Source organism: Ambystoma mexicanum, chromosome 4p (genome assembly GCF_040938575.1).
Source record: "Ambystoma mexicanum isolate Mex_15411 chromosome 4p, UKY_AmexF1_1, whole genome shotgun sequence".
Classification (NCBI taxonomy): Eukaryota; Metazoa; Chordata; class Amphibia; order Caudata; family Ambystomatidae; genus Ambystoma; species Ambystoma mexicanum.
In genome coordinates, this window is record NC_090927.1 from 292283866 (window position 1) to 292296198 (window position 12333).

A 12333-nucleotide genomic window follows, 5' to 3' on the forward strand; every position below is an offset into this window, starting at 1 on the left:
TCTCTATAGATGTTGAAACCCATATGGAAAAATGAGTTCCTGGCCTCCCATACTATATCAGCCAGAACTGTTGATCGAAACATGATCCTTGACCTGGACAGATCTTTGTCACACAAAAATTCCACTCTGTCAATGTCAAAAAATATTTTGTTTTGCAATTCAGGTATTTCTTTACAGTTGTTGAGGATACATGAGCGATTGAGATCATATTGATCAAAGGGATGTTCTCTACATTCGAAAATGAAACCATGATATTTATTTTGCCCCATTACTCTCGGCTTTGGGGAGGGTAGGCGGGCATGGCTTGTACTTCCTTGCCACTGTTCTCCTTGGGTCATTCTCCCTGTCTCCACCAAATCCCTTTCATCATTAGGATGAGATGGCACAGAGGCAGGCTGTCAGGGATGGCACTCTATTAAGAGTGGCACAGGACACCCAAAAAGGGTTTGGGTGGTTGTGCCTAAATAAAGTGGACAGAGAAGCACACACACAGCTGAAAGGAAAGAGAACGAAGAGTAGGCAAGAGTAGCAAGGAAAGGTACAGAATGAATTCCCTCTTGGGGTGTATGCAGATATAGGAAAAGAGTATTCCACGAACCTTAGGAAATACTCAAGCCTTCTGCACAGTTTGCTATAACAGAGGCCCACGCTGTTTGCTCATGACTTGGAACAGCAGCTATGGGTGTCTGTAATGTAGAAACGAGACAAGGGAAGGGGCAGAGGTTGACTGATGGGAACCAACAGACAAGCTCTGTACAAAAGGGTCTACAAACAGGACAAGAGAAGATACTTACAGACAAATCCAGGAAAAGGAGGTTGATAGCAAACTAGCAGAAGGAAATGAAGGGAAAGTCGTGTAACAGGATAGGATAGCAGAGGACAGTAAGGAACAAGGTTGAGAGCTCAGAGGAGCAGGAAAGCAATGAGCAAGCCCACAGGAGCAGGGCTGTAAGGTAGAGGGCCCAGAGGGAAAGGGCTTAGGGCAGCAGAGTAAAGCAGGCTGCACGGCAAGGAACCCAGAAGGACCGGGCAGCAAGGAGTGAGCCGTGAGGGGCAGGGCCGCTGACCGTAGAAGGTTGCAGAGGACTGTAGAGGGCTGCTAGGTCGAGAACCCAGCGGAAAAAGGTAGGTAGTAAGCAGCGGAGCGTGATCAGCTGCAAAGTAGGAAGCCCAGAGGACAAGGGCTGTAGGCAGCCGGAGTGAGGCAGGCTGCAGAGCAGGGAGCCCAGAGGACAAGGGCTGAGACTGGAAAGCAGCAGAGCGTGATCAGCTGCAATGTAGAAATCCCGGTAGGGCAAGGGCGGAGGCTGGAAGGCAGCAGAGCGTGATCGGCTGCAATGTGGAGAGCCCGGCAGGGCAAGGGCGGAGGCTGGAAGGCAGCAGAGCATGATCAGCTGCAATGTAGAAAGCTTGGTAGGGCAAGGGCAGAGGCTGGAAGGCAGCAGAGCGTGAAAGGCTGCAATGTGGAGAGCCCGGAGGAGCAGGGCTGTGAGGAAGAGAGCCTGGAAGGCTATGGCTGTAGGCAGCGAAGAGTAACAGGCTGCAAGGCAGGAAGCCCAGTGGAGCTGGACTGAGGCAGGGAGCCCAGAAGGCTAGGGCTGTAGGCAGCAGGGTGTAGCAAGCTGCAAGGCAGGGTCCAAGCAGGAGTGATGGTAAAGAGCATACAAAGATACGTAGAAAGACAAGAAAGGTGGAGGAAGGTCTCTCAATGCAAGAGGCTGAGCCACTGCAGGCAGCAGCCTTTTATACTGCCTAGCCCAGCACAGAGGCAGGCTAATTGGTTGCACCTGGCTAAGCACACCTGCAGACAATCGGCCACCTCCCTCTCTGTTCCTGAGTTGGTGGAAGCAGAGCCAATCCCTAGGGCTTCTGGGGGGTGTAGTTCCTTTGATGACCAATAGGAACAGCCAGGAATCGATGCTTATAGCCAAGTGCATTGTGGTATGCGTAGTTTGTTGGAAAAAATAATAAAGCACCAAAGTCTCGCAAATGGGAAATAAAGTCCCCAAAGTAAATATAGATTGATCCAAGAGTCTATTGTAAATAAATGATAAACAAATAGTCCATATTGAGCGCAAATGGATGCGGACATGGCGCAGGCATGACACAGGCTTAGATTTCCACAACATTGGATTTGCCTGCTCGGTGTCCTTTTTACAATTTTCCGATTGCCTTTCCACAACATACTGTTCAATGGTCTTATTTATTTCCTCTCGCATCTGCGCATCAATCCGCCCACACCCATCATCCTCTGATTGTACTGACGAAGGCGGGTTGACAGGAGCTGACTTCAATTGAGCACCTTCCTTCACTCTAGCCACCTCACTTACAGCCACCAAGTCATCCAAAGGTTTATAACATAACCCAAATGAGAGTTTCCCCTTATTTGCCACTAACGCTGATTTGGTTGGACTGTACAGTCATCATTCTTCCCAACCTTCATCGCTTCATCATGCTTATCATTAGTTATTTTTAAGAATCGTCTGGGCTTAGCCCGTGGTTTGACGATTTTATTCTTTTTGATGGGGTCAGCTTTTTTACTGCTGAGAGGATCACCTGGCAACTTTCTTATTGGTACATCAGTTAGCTCAGGTTGACTTTCCACGTTATTAAAAGCATCTTTGGATATCACAGCAATTGGGCCGGTCATTATACTCTTCAAGTCCTCACTATTTGAGTCAGTCTGGATTTCTGACTCCAACTGTGAATTTCCATTTGTAACAGCTTTGCATTTGCCAAAAACGAAGTGTTTATGCTGGGCTTGCCTTTGGTTATCATTACCAATCAGACTCTTAGTTTGTGACTCTGCATCTTTTACACTACAGTGTCTGAAGATCTCAAATTGGGGTTCACAAGCTCTAGAAGTCGACACACCCTCTCTTTCATTGCAGGTATCTGTTAGTTTAGTCAATAATATCGTCTGGTAATTAATTTTTTGATTGATGGCTTCATATAATTTGGCCAATGATAGTATGGCTATGTTCATTGCCAAAAGGGTTGAGCTCATTTCACCCTGTACAACACTTTCCTCCAATTGATTATTACTACAACCCACAGCTATATGTCCTTCCCGGGGTTTCTTTACTTGTCTTGGAGTAGGTAGTGAAGTGGGAGAATGGAACAAAAGGCTCCCACCAATCCCCTCACACCCCTGGCCTAGAGGATCACGGCCCAGGCACCCGCCACGAGAGGAGTTTGCCCATCTACCAGACGACCAAATACCCTGGTACAGGAACATACGGATGTGCCCACCCGCCTGCTCACCAGCCTGCCCTGCCCATGCCGACACCTGCGGCATGGATGAACTCGACTGAACCATCCAACACTAAATCAACACATCGTTAGAGATGCCATGACGACCTAGCCAACGGTCAGCACACCCGTGCAAACATGCACACTGGACACTCCCACACCAATCCACACGAAGAACATATTTAGTGCTATGACGTAGGTGACGGACACACCCATTGACGTGCATCTTTATTATTTTTCACATAGGCTTTTCAAAATGCAGAAACTCAAGACGCACAATGAACTCATCTAAAATGCTTGCTCACGCTTCTCCTAAACCCATGCATTACAATGAGAAATATAACAAAGACATGATACTGGGGATAAAGCAATATGATACCATAACCTAAAGCGCTGTGTATCAAATGGTTCCACCTATGCACCAGGCCCAAGTAGGCCGCTAGCAAGAGCTTCCATGAACATTGAATGAGCAAGAGTAAAGTTGCTGACCCTGCAGAATGAGCCCGGCGAGAGCAGACAGTCAAGGGCACAATGTTGCAAACTTGCATGCCGCAAGCCGACGCCAAGGTCACACCTGCAAATTAAGCCAGGCACACAGTGGAAAATGCAATATTAATTGTGCAGAATTCTGCCTCAACCACGGTCTCGCCTCACGTGACCAAGACGAACCTGACAAGGTGCCAGGTCCAGGAGGAGGGAGACGCCTGGATCCACGTTTCAAGACACAGGCAGATAGAATTAAGCGACTCATTCTTTTGGGATATACGGGAGGAGTTGGGGCCTCCCTGCCCAGAGGTCCGCGGACGGCCCAGCCGACCCCGGGAGAATTTACCCCCCGACAGTAGGACAAATGATGATGGGTTTATGGGGGGATCTTTGTCGGAACCTAGTGTTGTATCATGGGAAGCCTGAGGGATCTTATTTATGGGACCATAAGGTTCACATGCTTTAGCAGACACCTCTGGTGGAGCCTGATTACTCATATTTTGCATCCGAATTGGCGATAAATCATCAATCTGCATAAGATCACCTGTGTTAGAATGCACAAAAACCACTTCCTCTTCACTAGAAGACATACCAGATAGGTTCATAAAATTAAGAGCACCCTCATCAACTTGACCAGTTATGCGTGTGAAGGCCTCCCTTAGTCTATTCTGAGCAGCCGCAGTACATGCTTTTGGTTGAATTTTCAACAATTGTACTAAGTCTATTACCTAGATCTTGAATATCATTCTCACAACGTTTGCTTTCGTTTTCCATAGTAATGTCTGAAATCATGCTTACACCCTTTGTGCACTCAATTGTTTGAGCATTATTTTTAATGGCAGCTACTTCAAAATCAAGACGGGTGTTTAATTCATGGAGGTTAGCAAGTTTGCCATGCATAGTTTTAATTTGGAGTGAATTATTATCCCTTGCTCCAGTGGCAGCCCCCAAATTATAATATTGGCGAATATCGCATCCTTTGGTGACAGAAAGGTTTCTGGCTTTATTTGCCATTTTTTATCACCCATGCGCATTGCAGGATCTTTCTTTTGCTGTTTTGATGGAGTATCCGTGGCGTTAACCACAGGGGTATGAATTACTTTTGCTCCATCTTTAACTAGCGTTAACTTTATTTCTGGCATACCTGTTTTCAAGGTAAATGACATAATTTCACTTGCTTACGATATAGTCAGTGACTAGTGCACCTTTCCAAAAGACAATTATGTGTAAGATGGCTGGAAAACCAGACAATGTACTTAAAATCTGTATGACAATCAACACTTTCCAAGAATCACTATATCATGTTAAAAAATAATATATATAATATATTAGCACTGCCTTGGGAACGCCCAATGGCTTGAGGAGCAGCCTTATTCTGTCTCTCCTCCCCAATGTCCAACTAAAAACAACAGGAGCCGGAACATATTACACCCGTGATTAATTAAGCACCGAATTACCAGATTACCTCCAGGAACCAGGGCCACCCAGAGCCAAACAGCAGCAAAACAGTTCCCAAAACACACAATGCAGTGCCCTTTACTCCGCAGTCGGGCTTAACACCGCACGGACGACTGTATCATGGTTTTGAAGAAGTAAAAGGTCATGTGATGCAGCACGTGACCGCTGATAGGCTCCGCCCCCTCCTGAAAGCGAGCGCACGGCAGCAAGAGTCAAGAGACTCGCAGTGCTGATTTCAATAAAAGCGGTGAGCGCACACACGTTCCTTAAGGCAGAAGCAGTACTCTATGTGCAACAATCCTCACCGCACGGGCAACTGTATCAGGCTTTCGAAGAAGTAAAAAGTCACGTGATGCAGCACGTGACCACCGATAGGCTCCGCCCCCTCCTGAGAGCAAGCGCGCGGCATCAAGAGTCAAGAGTCAAGAGACTCGCAGTGCTGATTTCAATAAAAGCGGTTCCTTAAGGCAGAAGCAGTACTCTATGTGCAACAATCCTCAGTATACAACGAGGTCCACTTCCAAATTGTTTTTTTTTAGAACGAAGGGTTTGTACAACTGGGGTTACATATCCTTGTGGGTGCTTCCTCTGCATTGTACTGTCTCTTCCCGCTGTGTCATTGATGTCGTGCTTGCTTACTGCCACCTTGATGCTTTACTTTTGTTGGAGCCGAGCTGACTTGCCTTTATCTATGTTTTTCCAAAGTTAATATGTTTCTCCTTTTTCCATTGAAGGTGCAGGGTCCCAGGATGCATGCTAGAGGTGGATACGGGAGAAGCAGTGAAGAGCGTGGAGCCGCAGAGGTGGAGGAACCAGATAAATTCTCTGAAGCAGGAGCGCTGGGTTGTTCGCGCTGTCTCCTACCTTCCTTTGTGGAGCCAGGGCTGAAAACGGAGGGATCAGGAAACAGGCGTGATAAGTTATGCTACTGCTTTGGTGGCACAGAATAAATGCAAAGCAGGGAATGGGCCTCAGGTTTTTATAGCCCTAGACCACTCCCTGCTACATTAGAGCGCGTGGCCTGCATATTGGCTTGAGGGCAGTCCGGCAACCTTGTTGGGTTTCTGGTTGGGCAAATTGTATGGCGGTCATCTCATCTCGGAAGATCAATGCCTACGCCAGCAGTGTAGCAGCATAGTCCAGCCTTCCCCTGTGTTGGTGTTGTTCTTGGGCCTAACAGTGTTGTTCATGGCCCAAACCCCAGTGGTCGTGACAGTATGTATATTTGTTCTATATACAGTGCTTAACTGTAAGTGCTATATAATTACACCACATTATCATTTGGCCTTGGACTTCTGCTTGCATTCACAGTAATTTGGGCCTATACACACTGATATTAATGATACATGTGGTGATGCATTCTTGCATGAAATGTATATCGCAATCGTATTTTTCAGGGTGTACTTAGGAACAATGCTACGTGATGCCACTTCCTGTGTTGTCCAGGCGTGAAAAGTTGTGGAATGTCACTTCCCCGACCCCTGGCATTTTGGTGAAATGACGTCCCTGAAGTCAATCTGAGCTTGTGCATAATCATATGCCGAGGTGGGACATAAATTCAAACCTATATTCAATACCTTCTGCTGGCCTACTGTATGCACATGGTCCAATAAATTGATCATTTTTGTGTGAATGCTCTCCCCTATTTCTTGTTGACCCATCTGCCATAGCGCATTGATCGCTCAAGACTGCTGCTGGTCTCTTTTCTGCCCTCCTTGAACTCTCCCTATTTTTTTCTTTTGCCTCCTCGTGGTAGACCTCTTCCTCTTGTTGTTTTGTTCACTCGACTGCCTTTGCACAGCCAGCGCATCTTGTCTAAGAAATGTCGTTTTACCACTTTGTTGCAGCACCAAATTTTGCGGCATCTGATTGCGATGTTGTGGGTAAATCACTAAGTGATGCATTTTCCTCCTCATTCAAAGTCATGCTTCGAACTGGTTGTTTCCGCAAAAAAAAATCAAACCGACGTGCAAATGTGTATACTCTCCCAGTTTCATAATCTTCCTTATCCCTGAGGGATGTAAGCAATTTCCACTGTTTGATTTCTTCCTCATGTGCTTTAGGATTGGTTTCCATATGTTTTTGCAGATTCCTGCCTTCCTCACTCTGTGGGAAAAATGAAAATCTTGGCTTCCATACCCACTATTTTTATTCTGATCTTTCCACGATCCTGGCTAGCAGATTTCACTAGGTTAGTCAGAAATGTCTTGGAGCAAACTTTGGTGGCATCTCCCCATTACTCTAATATTAGTGTATCTTGCTCATCAAATGACAGAGAGATTAAAATCCGTAAACACCTCGTGGTTGTGCCCCACATCAATGTAATTCTGCAGAGAGTGCTCTTCCCAGCATTTGCTGACTTCTTCCTTCTGGCATTTTTCCAATTCTCTTGACAGCTCAATTTCATTGTTATTTGTTAAGGAACCTGGGATTGGTAACCCTAGGTCTCCTGGGGGCAACCAGACGTGGTCTCCCTCTCGCTGTGCTTAGAGAGGCATCAGCTTCACCTCACTGATGATCCCCAACAAGGGTGAAACACGTGTATGGGGTTGCTGGTGGTACTCTCGTTCAGATTGGAATTGCCATTGTATTTCGGTGCTGGACTGCCCCTGGGCAGGACAAAGACTGATATGCAAATGGATATTTCCCATCTGTGAAGGGCACAGTGAGTAAAAGCAGTGGCTGCGAACTCTCAAGTGGTTAATAACCACTGAACAGGTTATCATGTCTGTTCTTGCGAGAGAGGGGCGCCCACTACCTTTGTAAAACTATTTGTTAAGGAACCTGGGATTGGTAACCCTAGGTCTCCTGGGGGCAACCAGACGTGGTCTCCCTCTCGCTGTGCTTAGAGAGGCATCAGCTTCACCTCACTGATGATCCCCAACAAGGGTGAAACACGTGTATGGGGTTGCTGGTGGTACTCTCGTTCAGATTGGAATTGCCATTGTATTTCGGTGCTGGACTGCCCCTGGGCAGGACAAAGACTGATATGCAAATGGATATTTCCCATCTGTGAAGGGCACAGTGAGTAAAAGCAGTGGCTGCGAACTCTCAAGTGGTTAATAACCACTGAACAGGTTATCATGTCTGTTCTTGCGAGAGAGGGGCGCCCGCTACCTTTGTAAAACTATTTGTTAAGGAACCTGGGATTGGTAACCCTAGGTCTCCTGGGGGCAACCAGACGTGGTCTCCCTCTCGCTGTGCTTAGAGAGGCATCAGCTTCACCTCACTGATGATCCCCAACAAGGGTGAAACACGTGTATGGGGTTGCTGGTGGTACTCTCGTTCAGATTGGAATTGCCATTGTATTTCAGTGCTGGACTGCCCCTGGGCAGGACAAAGACTGATATGCAAATGGATATTTCCCATCTGTGAAGGGCACAGTGAGTAAAAGCAGTGGCTGCGAACTCTCAAGTGGTTAATAACCACTGAACAGGTTATCATGTCTGTTCTTGCGAGAGAGGGGCGCCCGCTACCTTTGTAAAACTATTTGTTAAGGAACCTGGGATTGGTAACCCTAGGTCTCCTGGGGGCAACCAGACATGGTCTCCCTCTCGCTGTGCTTAGAGAGGCATCAGCTTCACCTCACTGATGATCCCCAACAAGGGTGAAACACGTGTATGGGGTTGCTGGTGGTACTCTCGTTCAGATTGGAATTGCCATTGTATTTCGGTGCTGGACTGCCCCTGGGCAGGACAAAGACTGATATGCAAATGGATATTTCCCATCTGTGAAGGGCACAGTGAGTAAAAGCAGTGGCTGCGAACTCTCAAGTGGTTAATAACCACTGAACAGGTTATCATGTCTGTTCTTGCGAGAGAGGGGCGCCCGCTACCTTTGTAAAACTATTTGTTAAGGAACCTGGGATTGGTAACCCTAGGTCTCCTGGGGGCAACCAGACGTGGTCTCCCTCTCGCTGTGCTTAGAGAGGCATCAGCTTCACCTCACTGATGATCCCCAACAAGGGTGAAACACGTGTATGGGGTTGCTGGTGGTACTCTCGTTCAGATTGGAATTGCCATTGTATTTCGGTGCTGGACTGCCCCTGGGCAGGACAAAGACTGATATGCAAATGGATATTTCCCATCTGTGAAGGGCACAGTGAGTAAAAGCAGTGGCTGCGAACTCTCAAGTGGTTAATAACCACTGAACAGGTTATCATGTCTGTTCTTGCGAGAGAGGGGCGCCCGCTACCTTTGTAAAACTATTTGTTAAGGAACCTGGGATTGGTAACCCTAGGTCTCCTGGGGGCAACCAGACGTGGTCTCCCTCTCGCTGTGCTTAGAGAGGCATCAGCTTCACCTCACTGATGATCCTCAACAAGGGTGAAACACGTGTGTGGGGTTGCTGGTGGTACTCTCGTTCAGATTGGAATTGCCATTGTATTTCGGTGCTGGACTGCCCCTGGGCAGGACAAAGACTGATATGCAAATGGATATTTCCCATCTGTGAAGGGCACAGTGAGTAAAAGCAGTGGCTGCGAACTCTCAAGTGGTTAATAACCACTGAACAGGTTATCATGTCTGTTCTTGCGAGAGAGGGGCGCCCGCTACCTTTATAAAACTATTTGTTAAGGAACCTGGGATTGGTAACCCTAGGTCTCCTGGGGGCAACCAGACGTGGTCTCCCTCTCACTGTGCTTAGAGAGGCATCAGCTTCACCTCACTGATGATCCCCAACAAGGGTGAAACACGTGTATGGGGTTGCTGGTGGTACTCTCGTTCAGATTGGAATTGGCATTGTATTTCGGTGCTGGACTGCCCCTGGGCAGGACAAAGACTGATATGCAAATGGATATTTCCCATCTGTGAAGGGCACAGTGAGTAAAAGCAGTGGCTGCGAACTCTCAAGTGGTTAATAACCACTGAACAGGTTATCATGTCTGTTCTTGCGAGAGAGGGGCGCCCGCTACCTTTGTAAAACTATTTGTTAAGGAACCTGGGATTGGTAACCCTAGGTCTCCTGGGGGCAACCAGACGTGGTCTCCCTCTCGCTGTGCTTAGAGAGGCATCAGCTTCACCTCACTGATGATCCCCAACAAGGGTGAAACACGTGTATGGGGTTGCTGGTGGTACTCTCGTTCAGATTGGAATTGCCATTGTATTTCGGTGCTGGACTGCCCCTGGGCAGGACAAAGACTGATATGCAAATGGGTATTTCCCATCTGTGAAGGGCACAGTGAGTAAAAGCAGTGGCTGCGAACTCTCAAGTGGTTAATAACCACTGAACAGGTTATCATGTCTGTTCTTGCGAGAGAGGGGCGCCCACTACCTTTGTAAAACTATTTGTTAAGGAACCTGGGATTGGTAACCCTAGGTCTCCTGGGGGCAACCAGACGTGGTCTCCCTCTCGCTGTGCTTAGAGAGGCATCAGCTTCACCTCACTGATGATCCCCAACAAGGGTGAAACACGTGTATGGGGTTGCTGGTGGTACTCTCGTTCAGATTGGAATTGCCATTGTATTTCGGTGCTGGACTGCCCCTGGGCAGGACAAAGACTGATATGCAAATGGATATTTCCCATCTGTGAAGGGCACAGTGAGTAAAAGCAGTGGCTGCGAACTCTCAAGTGGTTAATAACCACTGAACAGGTTATCATGTCTGTTCTTGCGAGAGAGGGGCGCCCGCTACCTTTGTAAAACTATTTGTTAAGGAACCTGGGATTGGTAACCCTAGGTCTCCTGGGGGCAACCAGACGTGGTCTCCCTCTCGCTGTGCTTAGAGAGGCATCAGCTTCACCTCACTGATGATCCCCAACAAGGGTGAAACACGTGTATGGGGTTGCTGGTGGTACTCTCGTTCAGATTGGAATTGCCATTGTATTTCGGTGCTGGACTGCCCCTGGGCAGGACAAAGACTGATATGCAAATGGATATTTCCCATCTGTGAAGGGCACAGTGAGTAAAAGCAGTGGCTGCGAACTCTCAAGTGGTTAATAACCACTGAACAGGTTATCATGTCTGTTCTTGCGAGAGAGGGGCGCCCGCTACCTTTGTAAAACTATTTGTTAAGGAACCTGGGATTGGTAACCCTAGGTCTCCTGGGGGCAACCAGACATGGTCTCCCTCTCGCTGTGCTTAGAGAGGCATCAGCTTCACCTCACTGATGATCCCCAACAAGGGTGAAACACGTGTATGGGGTTGCTGGTGGTACTCTCGTTCAGATTGGAATTGCCATTGTATTTCGGTGCTGGACTGCCCCTGGGCAGGACAAAGACTGATATGCAAATGGATATTTCCCATCTGTGAAGGGCACAGTGAGTAAAAGCAGTGGCTGCGAACTCTCAAGTGGTTAATAACCACTGAACAGGTTATCATGTCTGTTCTTGCGAGAGAGGGGTGCCCGCTACCTTTGTAAAACTATTTGTTAAGGAACCTGGGATTGGTAACCCTAGGTCTCCTGGGGGCAACCAGACGTGGTCTCCCTCTCGCTGTGCTTAGAGAGGCATCAGCTTCACCTCATTGATGATCCTCAACAAGGGTGAAACACGTGTATGGGGTTGCTGGTGGTACTCTCGTTCAGATTGGAATTGCCATTGTATTTCGGTGCTGGACTGCCCCTGGGCAGGACAAAGACTGATATGCAAATGGATATTTCCCATCTGTGAAGGGCACAGTGAGTAAAAGCAGTGGCTGCGAACTCTCAAGTGGTTAATAACCACTGAACAGGTTATCATGTCTGTTCTTGCGAGAGAGGGGCGCCCGCTACCTTTGTAAAACTATTTGTTAAGGAACCTGGGATTGGTAACCCTAGGTCTCCTGGGGGCAACCAGACGTGGTCTCCCTCTCACTGTGCTTAGAGAGGCATCAGCTTCACCTCACTGATGATCCCCAACAAGGGTGAAACACGTGTATGGGGTTGCTGGTGGTACTCTCGTTCAGATTGGAATTGGCATTGTATTTCGGTGCTGGACTGCCCCTGGGCAGGACAAAGACTGATATGCAAATGGATATTTCCCATCTGTGAAGGGCACAGTGAGTAAAAGCAGTGGCTGCGAACTCTCAAGTGGTTAATAACCACTGAACAGGTTATCATGTCTGTTCTTGCGAGAGAGGGGCGCCCGCTACCTTTGTAAAACTATTTGTTAAGGAACCTGGGATTGGTAACCCTAGGTCTCCTGGGGGCAACCAGACGTGGT